Genomic DNA, 17622 nt, shown 5'->3' on the forward strand with positions numbered 1-17622 from the left:
AATTTACAAGTATGGATATAGCCTCAGAGTTCTCACAACATATTCAATACGACAGACTGTTGTGGTACTGGTGGCAAGGAGGGCACTGTCACTGCTGCCATCCCAGTGTGATCCAACAGCTCCTGTCCTGGAGAATGACAAGACTGACTGAAAACTTATTTATAATTTTTAAGAAAGTATATTTTAAAATAGAAATAGGAGTCTCAAATTAAAACATTACTTAATGTATTTTGACCAATACTGGACATGCCATGTATGACAACCTGTTGAAGTAATACAATTATATCAGGTATAGATTCAGTCCTGAAGTATTGAATGATAAATCTGAATTGGTGGAAATCACTAAGAAGGTGACTGGACCCAGAGTCTGTTGAAATGAAAACCAGCTGTTGGCAGCAGTAGAATCTTTCACAGTTACACAGAGAATATTTTCTTCGTCTCAGTCAAATTGGTTCAATTACTAGCTCACTGAAAGGTGAGAAACTGGCTGGGAGTTGAAAAATTATAAAGATTTGTTTTCTTTCTCCAGTCTATTGTTAAAAACCAGGTTCAGGAGGATGAGACCCACTAATTCTAAAATCCCGGTGATTATGAGGGCAAAAAGGAAGTGGTTCAGTCCCCTTCTCTAGGTAAGTCTGTAACCCTTGGCTCGGGGGTTCAGCTCTCTGTGATCCAAGGCTTAGTTTGATGCAGCACAACTCTGTGACCTTGGCTCAGTTTTACTGTGAAAATTGTTGTTTAAGGTGTGAGAAAATCCATGAGCTAAAACCGTAAAACACAGACAGAATTGAAACTCTTGAGATGGTGATAGTGGCGTAAGGATTCAAGAAGAAATATACTGAGATGGAAAGGTAAAAAACCCTAAGACAAAAAGCACGTAACGGGAAGTCAGCAATGCAGCAACACTGCGGAGCAGCCCCTTCCGTGGAGCGACGCAGGTCTCTGCTTCTCTACCTGATGGACCTCCAGGTGTTCATCAGGTATCTTGAGGAAAGGAGGAGAGACGGTGAGTGTACTACACGTTAGCCCAGTCACATGTAGTGCCTAGCTCTCTGCTGTGCGTATTAACCAACAAATAATTGCTGCATGCTCTTAAAGTGTGTATATCGTCTTTGCAGAGCTTCTTCCCATGTGACAAAAAATGCCTGGACAAATATGATCTAGTGCCTGAGGGCTACAGGTGGCTTAATGTAGCAAACTAAAATGCAACCTTGTTAGATAAATCTATGTATTCCTTAATTAGGAGCAAGTTATTCTGTTTTGTTTAAATTAAAAAATATGAACATTTGTGCTTCATTAAAAGAATAGTCTTTTCTGAAGAAATCAAGTATAAAGACATGATATTCATCCAGTTGCACCAAACTAAAAAATATAGCAACAACCATATACCAACACAATGGAAATAGCTATTAAAATTAGCATAAATATATATTAGCAGTAAATTTGCTCAAATAAATGTGCAAAGATTTTGTATATCTAACTATCTAGCAAAGAGAAGCATCAAATACAAAACTTGCTTCAACAATGTGTGCCAAACATCAGGAATCAGTCTTTTTACAGGAAAATAAATAGACAAATATGAATTCAAAACAATACAAAACAGATTATTGAAATCAAAGTTTTGTGAATGCAGAAATCTCCTCTGGAATTCACCCAAGAGGAGGAAGATTTCATGTAATTCTGTCCTTTGCAGGATTATGAACCTACAAGCCTTAGAAAAATTCCTAGCCACCAAGATGAACCTACGTGGAAGGATAAGCCATGTGAAAATTGAACTTTAATTTCATGCTGCTGAAGTATAAACAGAATAAAATATTAATTGCATTAGAAAAAGCACTAGTTTGGATAAGTACGACTATGACATTCACCTGGGAAAAATGAGGTTTATATTTCTGTCATGCTCCCACTTCTATAAATTACTTCTCTAAATTTAAATATACCACCAGACAGCCATTACTATTGAAGATAGAACTGACCATCACTGGGTTGTGAGGTTCTGGACTTTTTTTCTGAAGAACATGTATATTACACATGGAGAGGGTTCGGGGCTATGAGTCCTAGGTCTCAAGTAGAGTTAAGCATTTCCTCACTACCTAGAGCTGGATTCCCTGCTCCCAAAAAACTGGTGCCTTCTACCTGAAAGATAATAACATAACATTGAAAATGATTATGTTGTTTGTGAATGTGATATTAAAATTTGCTGAAAGCCAAAAAGGGCTTAGGCTTTTACAGGATTTTTTTTCCTACTTTGAAAATTGAACTTCAATTCTTAAATCATTGAGGTCCAGATTCATAAAAACACCACAAATTTGAGTTCAAAATCCTGAAAAAATGTGAATCCTCTGCTGCATAACCCTGAAAGCAGCTAAATATCACTGCAGTTTTAGGTTTTTTTGCATTAAATGGCTTTATTAAGGTCTAAAAAAAACCCTCCTCAGAACCAAAAAAGAAAATTAGATTGCAGGCCTGCTGTGTATATGCAATTATGAACAGAGAATATATATATTATTATACCTTGTTAATTAAAGGATTTATGATCTGTTACTCTCTCTACCATCATCCTCCTATGTGGCCTTTCCTAAACCAATTAATCTCACTGAACCTTAGTTGAATTATAGGATGCATGTTTCATAAAGTTTCAGTGAAGTTAAATACATTACAGATGTGGAGGTTGTTAGATAAGATTAGGCAAGTAATTTACATACAGAAAGAAGGAAAGAACCCTCACTTTTGGCATGGTAAGCTCCTGTTGGGACATGTTATGACACCTACTTGCAGCTATGTTGCTTAGGTGTCCCTGGGTGGTTTGGAATTATGAATATAGATTGGTCTATAGCATAAGATGTAATACAGTTTTGATTTTAGTTTGTTGCCGGTTTTTTCAGTTAAATATCTCATCTTCACTGGATTGTCTCTTCATATGAACAGGAACAGAGAAACAAAGAGGAGATGTGAAATAAATAGGGTCCTCTGCAAGACTGAATGGAAATCAACGACAAGGAATTTGTGAATCATCTGCCTTTCTATGTAGCTGAAATTCTCCCAGGAAATAAAATCACAGTTAAATGAGAGAAGGGACTAAGAGGGAGATAAGAATCTATCAAGATCACGATTTTGAAGTCTTATCTATCACAAGCTGAGGAGAAGGAACTACCAAAAGAAAAAAGGCAGTTGAGGGACTTCCTTGAGGTGGGGAACATGTAACATGGAGAACGGTTATGAAAGCTAAGATAGAAGAGGATTGCAGATTTTCAAAGACATTGCTAATAATACATCCTCTTTACTTTTACAGATGATTTCACTTTCATAGTCTAGCACCTAAGAAAAGTAACTGCTGACCCATGCTCTTACATCAACATTTGAAGGAATATTTTTAATAACTTAAAAACTAAGAAATATATTGAAAACAAAGAAAATTATTTAACAAAGCAGGAAACACTACCAATTACATGAAGATGAAAGTTTCTGTGAAAAACATGTCAGGTAAATCTCCGCTACAGTCTCAATAAGGTATGACAGAGAATTTGATATTTAAGGTCAGTTTCAAAACAGTAAGGCAACATCATTAAAAAGATCAAAAACATGTATTTAAAATTTAAAAAAACAGTCAATGGTTTTACACATAGACCTATATTGGCTGTGTAATTACAGTAGGCAAGTATTTAGATACCGGTCCAAAAGTCTGCTTTTGAGGCTTAATGGAAACTCATTTCAAGGGATTCAACTCTGCATGACTTGCCTGCGATCAAGAAAAGGAACCAAAGACAGCTGGATATGATACTGACTCCATCACTGCCTTGTAACCCGATGGTTACAGGTTCTGTATGCCTTATGCCTACTAGCTTGTTAGAGTGCTTTAGCTTGGGAATGTTCTTGATTGGAAGGCGGGGAGAGAGGAAGGGCATGTGGGTAACTGTGCACGTAAAGACAACTGCTAAATTCAATATTTTAATGTCGGCAGAAATAACACTGTGTTTACAATAGCCAGTTAAATACGAGTGGATGTATCACATTTCATGTGGAAAAAAAAAATCTAATGGAGATGCGAAACTGCGGGTGAAATAAGACTACAGTACCTGTTACAGCCCTACATAGAAAAGGCCATATGATTGTGGACTACGTTAGGGTTAATGACTGCAAGTTCAAAATGTATCTGAGAAGAAGAAAATGAAAGTATTCTACAGAATAAAATATATGCTTTGGCAATGACTTATACAGAACACTGGGCTTACAGAAAAAGCACTGGTCCAGATAAATAACTTCTTTATTTATGTCAAGAATTTTTAAAATGCTACATTTAATTTTAATATCATGATGAGAAGTATTTCTCCTGCTTGATAGGCCTCATTACACTACACTGAATATAGTGTTTGCCTTATTTAACAATTTTTATCAATCATTTAACAATGGATAATGCACTCAATGTCGATAGAAATACAAGTAACAAAGGCACAAGGGTACAATCGACTAGGAAAAACAATTTTTGTCTTAGAGCATGGTAATACTACCACAGTGAAATAAGAAAAATGTCTGTTGCTATTAAATGAAATACATCAGGACAGTAAGGGGAATCTTAATGAATTCTAGTTTTATTTTGTCAAAACTTTGAATCATTATGACTTTTATTATGCACTAACTTATACTTTCTATTCTAAGGAAACCTGGGTGTGGCTAATATTTCTGTTAATAAATAGGCCAGTCACAGTTTATGGGAACTTGCATACATCTCAACTCAGAAGAATAAACTGGTATCTGCCAGACAAAGCTAAGTCTCTTTTGTCCAGGGAAGGCTATGTTTTTGGAGAGCTGAAATGAATCTAAACCATACTTATTGAAGGTATAATATAATGTATACATATGTCCCACCAAAAAGCTCTAAAACCAAAACTTCAGACTGATGAATTTAATATCCTAGCTAATGGTAAATTTAAAATTCTTCAATTTCTCCAGAATTTACATAAAAACATCAATTACTGTTTCTATGTATAGGTACTAACATTGATCACTAATTTAATCATGTGCTTCTTCATTTAAACAAAGAGCATGTTCAAATCTCTTCCTTTGCCTAAGAGAGAACTAAAATAAGCATAAAGATTTCATATGATACCATTCCACTGTTGCTGCAAGTTGCTGAGGCCACCAATGCATAATGAAAGTGTTTGAGTTGCGATGGCTGTCAATCTACCAAGCTGATCATAAAATTGTTTTCTTAGAGCTTCTTTAGCCTTACAAAGTCAAATCGTAGTGAAGATCCCATCAGTCCTTTAAACTGATGTGCTCTAAAAATTCGGGATTATGTTTATCTCAACAACAAAAAAACCTACAATGACTTGTCTGTTAAGCACTTATGATTCCCTATGAATAATAAAAAATAATATAAATATTCAGCAGCGATCTACCCTGGCAAATGGAATATTTTTGTTTTCCATTAGCCCTTTTAAACTAATTAATGAATTAATGAGTGAAAAGGAGCAATATCAGACCTCAGTAGACTGAAGTGAGGTCACTCCGGTGCCATTTCCAATTAATGTTAGCATTTCATATGCATTACATACTATTGAGTGCTGAATCTTTGTGGGTTGGGAGTATTTCGTAGCTGGAACAAGGGACCAAGGACCTGGAGCTGGGCTGGTTCAATTCTTTGTTCTTCCACTGACTCACCTTGTCTCCTCGGGCGAGCCACCAAAGGTGGCAGCTACTAGTGTACCTACCTGGAGGAGTGATGTGAGGCATAATTATCTAATAGCTTTAAAGCACTGGGCTATAACCCGATGAAAGGAACAATAGAGGTACAAATCATGTTATTATTTTTTGAAATCTGCATATAAAGAGACCACCATATTTGGAGGCCTGTAGATGGGGGGGGGGGGGCGGTTTATGAGACTACTGACAGCCAACACTACTACCTTGCCATGTGGAAGAACTACTAGAGGATAAAATGATTTGTGCAGCTAAGCAATAAAAAAGAGGCTTCTCTGTGGTAATTTTTCAAAATGTTGCATGGGGTTTTAACTATGTGACTCTTATTGACTTAAATGGGAGTCATGCAGCTAAAAACCCATACAACACTTTGAAAATGTATCCCTAAGTGTTTTGTCAATAATCGTATGTAAGTAATAAAATGGGATTCATTCTTTTCTAGTCAAGACATATAAACATTATGTTTATATCAGTACAATTACTGACTTTCTGTAGCTTGATAGCTAGTCTTTAGTCATACTATAATTGGCATCCTGATCACATAATGTCATTTTAATGTGTTCTTCAGAACACACATTATATTATTAGATTCTTGCTGTGAAAGAAATGCAGAACAACTATATCATAAAAAACTGCAATAAGGCTAACTCAAAAAATCGTTCCCTGTTCAAAATGCAATATAGATCAGTGTCTACCTGAGCAACAATTTTCTAGAAACATTTCCAAACTGTGAAAACACAGCTAATTTCTGGGAAAAAAAAAACCAGAGATCCACTGTATACTGCCTATACATTGAGAAAAAGAACATATGGAATGGCCCTGAAAGGGCTGTCTCACGCAGTCAGAAGGGAGGAATACTGTTCCCTCACTGATTGATAGCTTATGCTTATGAAACATTTCCATACCAAAAAATCCTCTGTATTCTGATTGGATAATAACAGCTAACTATTTGAAAAAGTCCTGCTTTTGTGGTATGTCTCATTAGCTGTAGTCATTATTCACACCTCTGTTAACTGGCTGGTGCCCTTATCCTTCAGTGATTTTGAGAGGATAGACAAGCCAAATGCTGGGACTTGTAAAATGGATTATTCTTGTCATGGTTATTGAGGAACAATTATTACTCAATAATCAGTCTGCTATTTCTCATTGATTGCAAAGCAAATCCTGAGCTTAAGCTGATTCTCAAGCTATTAAAGATAATTCATAAAAAAGAAAGGAAAAAAACTGTTGCGCTGATGAATTCATGACATGTAAAGAAGAACATTTGAGAAGAACAGGAGTTTAAAAGGGTTGGAGAGGCCAGAGCTATAATAATGTGCTTAAAGTGGACATATGGGGGAAACGCTGTGAAGATACCAGCTCAGAGAAGAAGCATTCACAAGGGCTAGCCACAACACAGTCATGAGAGGAGAGTGTAGACTATTTCGTTGTTTAATAATACCATGTATGGAGTGATTATAATATTTTATTAACATACTATCTCCAAGTAGATATAGCTTCTATTTAGCTTATTGTGTAGCTCGTAAACAGAAAATATGAACCCTGGAATCATCATGTTAAGTGATTTTTTAATAATGGGAAGTCAGAAGAAGAATTACAAACTTACCCACAAAGTTCTGCCAGTATGTGTTAGCCTTGACCTGCCATTATAATCTGCTGCTTCTGCTGAACAGAAGCTGCCAATTGTGTTACGTGGTAATTTTATGATTTAGACAAATACCTCCTAGAAAATACAACGAGATCATTACAAGAAGCTTGTTGTGTTGGAAAGGCTTGATATTTTATATGCATTTCTCAGTAATTCAGAATATAATGTCTCAGCATTGTGAAAACAAAATGTAGAGAAGTAATTAACAAAGAATAGGCTCAATTATATTACTTTCAGTCTATTGGTTGGACTATTATGATACATGGATCTATTCTTACAGATGTCTGGAAGATGAAAGATGCTTGCCTGAGTATAAAACAAGTGGGTACCTATGCCTTTACTTCTTAGACAAAAAAAAAAGATTGTGAAAGCCTTAACAGCTGCAGTAAGCAACATTACGTTAATAGAGATGGTCATAAATATTTGGTATGGTTTCTCAGATTTGATCATATTTTAATTCTCAAGTCATTGACATATCCCCTCAGCTAAACAATTCTTTTTTATCTGGCAATTTCCATTATTTTTCAAGCATAACTGTCAATAAAATGCAAAAAATATTGGTGAAGGATTAGATCCTATGACTACAAGGTGAATGGTGTAAATACATGGATATTCCGCTATTGAAACCTCCAGATTTCTTATTTAAGTCTGCACCAGCAGACTTGGGGCATCAAAGTAGAAAGGTTTAATCCAGTGCTGGTTTTATCTCTCTGGGCTTCATGTCTAGTGCAGGCAAAGCACTTCACCAGAAAATACCAGCAACAAAACCAAGTTCTTCCTGTACCAAATCTTTTTACTGCAAATAGTTTGTTCCATTCTAATATCTGGATCTCATCTTTGTGTCTACAGGGAGGATAAGCAGTGCTGAAGATAGACGAGCCTTGTATTTCTGCCAATACTTTGACAAAGTCTGAAAGTGGTTTCCAAGTAGGATTAAATGGGCCAACAGTTCTATTTTTCCTGCTGTTATTTTTTCATACTTATTAACAAAGCAGATTTTATTAAATGAGTGATTAAATAATTTAACACATCTTTCTGATTTTTTATGATGTTTCTGAGTTTATTACAAAGTGTTCTAACTGAAATAACATGCATTTCTATATGAATTACCAGTAATGCAGGTAACAGTGTGCACAATTTATAGACCATTCTTAAATTGCCTTACCTTTAAAGTGATGTTGCAATGTAGTAATTTCATAAGCAGTTAATGTGATTATGTAAGAGCTGTATAATGACTTGACATGATTAGGTATTTTATATGTTTCTTTTCACAAAATAATCAAGTAAACAGACACGAAACAACACGAAATTCTAGAATCATATTCTATATTTCGTGTTGATAAAATAGAAGATGAATTTGCTAAAAGTTAGCCTCATCAGCTCTACGTTAACTTCCCTCTTTCCTGGGGTGTCTACACTGCTGTCACTGCAGTGACTGCTACTCTTGAGGACACACCAGGCTTAACCTGAAATCCATCCAAGTGGAAGCGTCAACAGGCAGCCACGGCCACATGGAACTTGGTTTAACCATCTGAGCATTTAATTTCCTTCTCCAGCAGCTTCTGCAGCTCCTTGCTGCTGGCACTGTCCTGCCACCGGTACTTTTGCTAGCTAGTGAAAAGCTTCTGCAGCTTATTCGAAGTGAGCCGCGGTCACAGCAGCACAGGTAGAGCATTTATGGAAACAGATTAACCAGAAAGATTCTGAGAGTATATTGCAGATACTACGGACAAGCACAGAAAAGAACAATTGCGATGAAAATTATCATAAATCACCTAACTTGAATAGGCTTCAGAGGTTTGCTACAGACCGGGTTAGTGCTTAATCATTTCAGACAACATATTTAGCACAAGTCAATGCATACACCCAGTATCAAATTCACTACAGGTGTAAGCAAGCGTGACTTTAATTGAGTTGTGCCTGCTTATATTAGATTTGGCCTAAGCTTAGAATGGCTTTCAGCAGGTATAGTTTATGGTGCTCCAGACGATATATCTCTTGCCATAGCATAAAAATAAAAATAAAAATAAATACGAGGACAGATTGTGTTACGATGACCACAATCTAAGGTTAGAGCTTAGATGTGTAGGAGGCATTATATAGGTTCAGCAAGCAGATCTGTCACATTTCTTTGTAACGTGGTTTTCTAAGGGTTCTGGTAGACTAGCTCTGATTGATAAAGGAATTTTCCACTCCTTCCTGCCCTACCCTAGTCCTCTCTTGCAGGCTGTTTCCTGACTGCCGGCAGTGGCTGCATGAGTAGCGTATCCATTCTTCAACCTGCAGTCCAATACCAGCACAGATCCACTTTCAGGAGCACGTTAAGTTTGTCAGTTTGTGAAAACAGCTCTTGGAGCATGGACATGCTTTCCATTCTGCACCCCCAGCGCGGAAGAGGGAGTCCCCAGCAAAGGGCTGGGGCAGACAGCTTAATCTGCCGTGCTGTAATCTCTGCACCACTGCTCCGGTCAGTATTTAGCCAAGGAAGAGCCTGAGCCCTATGGGAACAGAGACAGCAGAACTGCTGCATCCTAAAGCTTTGTCTTTGCTAGAGAGAGAAGCTGTCTTCTGAAGTCAACAGAAGGAAAAACTGTAGTGACAACGCAGTTCTGGTTTTAAGCAAAAAAAAATGACAGAGTGAAAGACCAGTCTTTAACATCATCTAGTTAACTCAGGTGAAACAAAGAGAAAGAGGTTCCTCGTACCCTCTCCCGGTTCACTGTGAGCACCAGCCACTATGTAGCCCGACAAAATCAGCACTTATTTCTGACAGAGAAAATGCAGTGTGAAATTACATCAAATCTAATTGCATAATTATGGTCCATGAAAACAAGTGCATGAGTGGATGAGGTATAGTTCAAGAGAACCACGAACAACTTGGATTTCATCGCTGGGTCATGCATTTAAATCCACAGAGCTGCCCCACACTACACACCATTTTGTTAAACTGCAAATCTACAAATAATAAAGAAGCTGGTATGTTTGGGTCAAAGCCCATTGAAACAGAGGCTGACACAAGCCTGCTATCCAAAGGGAGCCCAGGGCCATTGTGGATGGTAGCCTGTGCCCTACAAGCCAATTCCTTTCCCCGTGGTTTGATTTCATTCCTGGAAGCCAGAGGAGTGCTAAAAATGAATGAGAGCTTTGCCTGGCTGACAGCGCCTGTCCTTCTGCCATCCATTAACACTCCCTAATCTGAAAAATTCACCAGCCCTATAGGTTCCCACACCACACACCAGTTATGCTGATTAGAAAATTCACGCTTCAGTATTAGTGCTGATTAAAAAGGTTTTCCTGTGCTTTATGCAGATGTTGAATATTCATCAACACTGTCTGGTTTAAGAAATGATAAATAGCATAGGAAATAATTTTATAACTACATCAAAAACTTATTTGTAGTGTTCAGCAATGTCCCCCTACAGCCTAGTTTATAAACAAATTATCTGAATTATTAATTTATCATGCAGGGACTACAAAAAAGGAAAAAAATCCCAGTGGGTTATTACAGACCTTCACAGGAAATGCATATCTCCTGGCAGTAATGACATCATCAATAACAAGAAGTTTATTTCCAAAGAACTCAAAACAAAATTTAATTAAGTGTATATGATATTTTCAAATTAAATATGAGTTAAGGGGTTCAGAATTGGGATTAATGTAACAGTTCTAAAGTAAATTCATCTTCTAGTAGATTAAAACCAATAACAACAACTACAATAAAAGCCCTTTCAAACTCCAAAATAAACATACAATTTAACAGAAAGATTAATTTCGTCTGCTGACAATATGGAAATGATTTGCTTCTGTTTGGAATTCCCATTTGTTTGAAAGATCAGCAAGAACGTTGGGAGATAGGGAGCGTAGCACGGGTCAGTGGTGCTGGAGCCGTGATGAAAAAGGAAATCTTGCCAATGAAATCCCCATTTTCCCCTACTTTTGGCAGTTTTTCTCTTTCTGGATGACAACAGCACACAAAGTAAAGAGAGGGTAATCTACACTGCATGATGTCCATTTTGAAGTCATCTTTGAAATAACAAATCAGACATACCAGACACATAATAGAGAACAGGACTACTTGGATTTCTACTGAAATGTCCTATGTTTGTTACCAAAGACAACTGGAAAACAAAATAAAATTGAAACCAAATCCAAAAAGTTACCTTATAAAAGGAGAAATAATGAAGTTCATATTTATGGCAACATAGAAAAAGTATTTGATGTTGGGCTGGGGAAAAAAAAAAAAAAAGATTACATCAAAATTAAAAAAACATGAAAAAAACCAAGAAACACCCTAGAGGAATGACAAGAATGTAGGAATTCCTCAAACTTCAGGAAAAGATCAAGGATTAGATTCTAGAAATATGTCTGGTTTAGCTATTTGGATATTCAGATACATGCACCATTCAAGCAGAATCAGTGTCCTTTTTCATTATTTCCTTTTGGTAGAATTACATTTTTAAAAGCAAAGCAACACTTACCAATGCATCTTTAAGGCACTGAACAAATATCGAGCAATTCTTTTTGATGCTGCAGCATCATTCATGTGCAAAAAAAGGCAATGAATAAGCAGAACAGATGCCAATATGAAAGGGGTCAGAAATTATACCACTGTCTTTCTTTTCAAAGGGAAGATAAATACTCTGCTACTGAGAAAACTGTTTTTCCTTTCAGCTTCCTTTGACTCAATCCTCTTCCAAGGGAGACATTATTGACAGAAGAAGCAGGAAACTTGGACACTGGTGTTTTGGAGAGAGAGAAGCAAACTGCTTCTCCGCAGCCCCTTCTGCAGCTTACCCTGAAGAATAAATGTTTCAAATCTATGAATCTAAAATGACGAACTTGACCAAACAATCTCCCTTTCCCATTTCCTTATGGTCACCTTGCTGGTCATGACTTCTCTGAGTTGGTAAACACTCAGAAACTATGGCCAGATAACCAATTTCTAAGCATTTTCTTAATAGTTGCAGTGATAAAAACAAGAAGCCAGGAAGCAGTGGTGAAAAAATAGCTCATTTCCCTTTATGACTTGTTGTGAGACCTAGAAAATGGAGTCAGCAACAAGAACAGAAGCTTGACATTCCAGAGATTGGTAGGGAGGGAAGATGAGAGGACATGCAGTTATGGAGGAAGCTGAAATTTTACCTAGAATTTACTAAACTATTTTTATTTTTAGAAAACCACCATAACACAGTAACTGTTTTGTGAAATGCTGAGTGTAAGAGAGGTTTTATGAAGCTGTTAAAGGGTAGAGGAAAACCTTGTCTACAAAAAGTCACCACAATTATGCACTGATGTGTCAAAAGAGCAGTTATATGTAATCCTATGCACAGAACAAACAGCTGAGGTGAAGCCAGGGGATAATAGCTAAATTATAAAAATGCAAAGTTATTGTTGTTATTATTATTGGTGGTGGTGATGATTGGTTCTTTTACCTTGGCACATAGGAGCCACTCTGCTAGACACAGTGTATGAAGAATAAAAAATGTCTGTCCTAAAGATCAAATCATTTAAGGTTTCACAGTGTATTTTTCACTTTCCCAAGCCAAAAATTTACATTCCAAAAATCTGGGTAGCATCAGAAAGCCATTAAAATCAGCTAACCACAGAAACATTTCTTAATTTTCATCATATTGTTTCTATTCCCATAGTCCTGCTGATTTCATTATCCTAGTTACTTTAGCCATTGTAAACAGAAATTGCCATCAGCCTGAGATGCTGATGTTCATTTCTGCCGCACATACAAGTATGGGAACCTGTAGAGCTAGAATGAAAGAAAGGATATTCCACCTTCCAAAAGTATTATAACATGTTCCCAGTGCTGCGGAACAAACAACACTGAGTCTTCAGGCATAAGACACAAGCTCTAGGACCCTTGGATGTGCTAAATGCTAGATCTTTTAGGAGATTTTAATATCTTCTCTTGAATCCTGTGCAGTTAGAAATGTAGAAATGCATAAAATGCACAATAACTAGATGCAGGGTAAAGTATTACCTGCAGTCAGTGATATTCTGCGAATAATTTCTTATTTGGCAATGCTTACGGTGAAGACACGATACTAGGAAGCAACATGGGGGTCCACGCTGGGATCTGAGCAGGCAGAAAGGGATTTTCTTCCCGTCTACTCTGCCGATGCTGTAAGAAATTTGAGTTGGGACTAATTCTTCCCAGGTATTTGAACAGAGGCCATCAGAAGGGGGGCTGGTTTCACGAGTGACCTTGATGTGCTACTGTAATGAAACCAGTAGAAATTAATGTTCACTTACTCGTGGCTTTGCCAAGCATAAGCACCACAGCTGTGTCAAATTCTTACCATCCACTTCAGTGGAAACAAAACTAAGCCTGTACCAAACACTTTAAAATCCCTTACAACATATTTAGGCAACAAAATGCATTAATACAAAACTGATTTCAAGGGAAAAAAAGCAGACAATCTTGCCAGGAGTTTGCTGAGATTATATTTTTTTACAGAAGAAAACAGTACTATATACCACGTATATTGCCGTAATAAGATCTTGTGCAATATGGATATTTTAAATACACATGGTTTACTAAAAATGTAAATTATCATAACTACACCTCACATAAAATAAATATTGTATTGTGTGTAAGATGTTGGCATTGTGCTAAAACATACTGCAAATAAAGTGAATGTGATATTTAATATATATATAGGTTCATATCAAGTTTCTGTAAAAATAATATAAAGTCTCTCATTCAAGATGTCTACAGGGAAAAAGCAGAATATTAATTTTCATGGTACTCCATTCCAGTATTTCCATAAGTATTATGTGTCTATGTCTACATATAACTGTTGCTACATGCTAGGACCACTATAGCTGAAAACGTTCCATGAACCGAACAGGAATCTTTCCATCCCAAAAGTGCCAAATAACAGGTCATCTCAAATGGATGGTGAAAAGCATAATTACGAGTGCATTTTAATACCTGCAATGAATCCAGCTTTGAAAGCTTTACATTGTTTGTATGCTATATTCCAGTTACAAATAAAATTTTAAAAGGTGCTGTATGCCTCAAAAAGAATATTAAAACTTCAAAGTAATATATATATTTATCATGTTACCATGACATACTACATTGAGGAGGTGTGTATAATTGTGATGGCCAGAAAAAACATATTTACAGAGTGTGAAATTATGAATTATTTTTTCGTTACTCACAGCATTAGTTTAATTGTGCTTTTATGTTTTCCAGTAAAATTTTCAGAGACCTATAGTCTGATAAAGCTAATTTAAAAACAGCATTCAACACTAAGCCTTTTACATAAGCTAAACAATTACCAAAATATTAAAAGATGCCCTAAAAGATACATCTATCATGTATAACATAATCTGAAGTAACACCATCAGTATTAAAATAAGCAGCGGCAGTCTCACCTGTGACCCCAAAATACCAAACCTGGAAAAAATGGCAGGGAACCCTCTTCAAGGAGAGATCTGCTGTTTTCTCCTGATTCTGCATTTTAAGCCAGTCAGATTCACTCCTAGGCTTGTACAGACTGGTTCTGCAACCCAGGCACACCAGGCTTCATCTTTATAATCTGGCCAAAGGGCTATGGTCTATCCCTAACACCGTATTGCACCTAGTACCTTTTTGTTAGATAATTCTTTCCTTATGCCCACGTTCATAATCAGCATAGACAAGGTCACTTTCACTTATCACAGTATCACTCAGGTTGGAAGGGATGCCAGGAGGTTTTTAGTCTCCCTGCTCAGAGCAGGGTGAACACAGAATTCAGGCCAAGTTGCTCAGGACTTTGTCCACTCTTAAAAGCCTCCAAGGATATAGATACTGCGAACTCTCTGACTATCCTGTTCCAGCATTTAATTATCCTCATAATGAAAGTATTCTCCTTGTACCACGTCAGAAACTCTCATGCTTCAATTTATGGGCACTGTCTCTCATTCTCCTACTGTGCACTTCAGTAAAGAGCCTGGCTCTGTCCTCTTGGTAATTCCTAAGCTCCCCTGAAGCCCCTCTCCGGAACAAGCTGAACAAGCTCCGTTCCCTCAGCCTCCCCTCACAGGGCAAGTGCTCCAGCCCATGACCATCTTGGTGGCTCTTTGCTGAACTTGCTCCAGTTGACCAACATCTTTTCTGTACTGAGGGGCCCAAAACTGGTTGCAAAACTTGCTCCAGAAATGGTCAAAAGAGTACTAAGCTGAGGCGATTAAGCACTTCCCTTGATCTAGTGGCCACAATCTTATTTTTACAACCAAGTACAGTGTTAGCCCTCATCACAGCCAGGTGGGACTCATGTCTAGTTTATTGTCCACCAGGACTCTCAGGGGCTTTCCAGCAGAGTCGCTACCCAGCCAGTTAGTCAGTCCCCAGCCTGCACTGGTGCAGGGGGTTAGTCTGTCCCAGGTGCAGGACTTTACATTTGTCCTTGTTGAATATCACGAGGTTCCTGCCAGCACATTCGTCCAGTTTGCCAGGTCTGTCTGAATGGCAGCCCTGCCCATGAACAGCCACTACACTCCCAAATGCCGTCATATGCAAACTTGATAAGGATGCCTTCTGTCTTCTCCTGCAGGTCATTGATAAAATAGTAGGTCAGTCTCGGGACAGACCCCTTAGAAACTTCGCTTGTGAACAGTGACCCAAAGTAGAACATGGATGGTGAACCTATCCACTTTGACCAGCGATCCAGCCAGGTTTTCCCTCACCTAATCATCTACCCATCTAGACTGTAATGTCCCAGTTGTGATACAAAGATGGGAGACCATATCAAAGCCTATGCTAAATTCAAAGTGTATGACATCAATCCACTGGAAAATCTGATGAATTACATGTGTAGTGTTCTACAACAAAAATATTTTAACGTCATGTTTTCAACCCCATTTGTGTATTCCTTCCTTCTAGGTGACAGCTGCTCTAACTGATATGGAGCTCCCCTTATGAGCTTCATCCCATCAACTGTAGATCTTGTGCAGTCTAACACTCTGATTAAACTACTTTACCTTATGGTTTCTGATATAACTAGGGAAAAATCATAAAATACACCTGAATATTCACTGAGGCTCAGAGATTAATTTCATTTGGCTACTCTTCAAGCCCTCCAGTGACTACTTTTCCAAACATCTGGGTGATTGAATTTTGCTGAATTGCTACCAGAAAGCCAAGTGTGTGTTTGCACACTAGTGTATTGGTAGCAGGGATGGTATGTTTCATTAGGGACAGGATGCAGCTTGAAGAACAGGGGAGATGGAGATTTTTACAAAACCAGTGGCAGACTCCTGGAATACAAACTAAGTAGTTAATTCAAGATCCACGTTTCACACGTTGAAGCATTTACTCATCTGCAACTTGCCTACAATCCCCCAGAACATTTAATCACATTCATTCTCAAAAACCTACGTACATATTTAATTGCTTGATGGATCAGGGCCTTAACTGAACAGGGCAGAGCTGCGGTGGAGTGGAATGACTAGGACACCTGAGGCTGTAGGACTCATCTCATCCAACATTAGACATCCAACATTTATAACAAAAGCATATATCGCAGCTAGTTACTATAGGCCCCCTTCATAATTAATGGAGAGAAATAGACACTTCTAGGGTGCAATTCATCAGTCTTACTTTAAACATCTGCTTTAGGAAGAGATGAATTGCACCCATCAGGTGCATATTTTTCCCTGCTGGTTATAAAGGGGATCAAGGTGGCTACCTCAGAGGCAGCATCTCTATTTGAATCCTGTCCCAAATAAAGTTTCTGAATGGACGCTGAGAGCTATAGAAAAGACTCTCAGCAACTTGTAGGTTGCCTCTGAGTCTTGTTCTGCTCCTTGATTCCTAACTTGGGCTCCTGCCTGCTGCACTCTGATCTGTAGTTCTTGGTACATTTTCCATCATACCTGCCCAAGTAGCTGTCCCCACCTAGCCTGCAGTGCCTGCTCCTGTTCCTGTCCCCTCACCTCAGATTTAAAACCCCTGGCACCCTGACCTTTGTCTGAGCCTGTGTTAGGCTTCTGCCTTGCCTCTTAGGCTTGGGATATACAGATGCTTTGTCTTCTGGGCTTCCCTCCTGACTTCTGCATAAGGCACTTTCTCCCTAGACGGGAGCATTAAGACTCCTTCCCAGTCCTGACATTGATCTTTCTTAATCACAGGTTCCAGCTTGCGCTTCCACCCCATTTCCAGCCCAGTTTAGCAGCCCTGTCCACCCATGCCCTAGTTATAGTAATTAGGCTGTCAGCTATTGAAGAAGGGATAGTATTTGCCACATAACTTCTTCTGTGCTGTAAATTGCTTA

This window comes from Aquila chrysaetos, chromosome 5, assembly GCF_900496995.4.
Source record: "Aquila chrysaetos chrysaetos chromosome 5, bAquChr1.4, whole genome shotgun sequence".
Classification (NCBI taxonomy): domain Eukaryota; kingdom Metazoa; phylum Chordata; class Aves; order Accipitriformes; family Accipitridae; genus Aquila; species Aquila chrysaetos.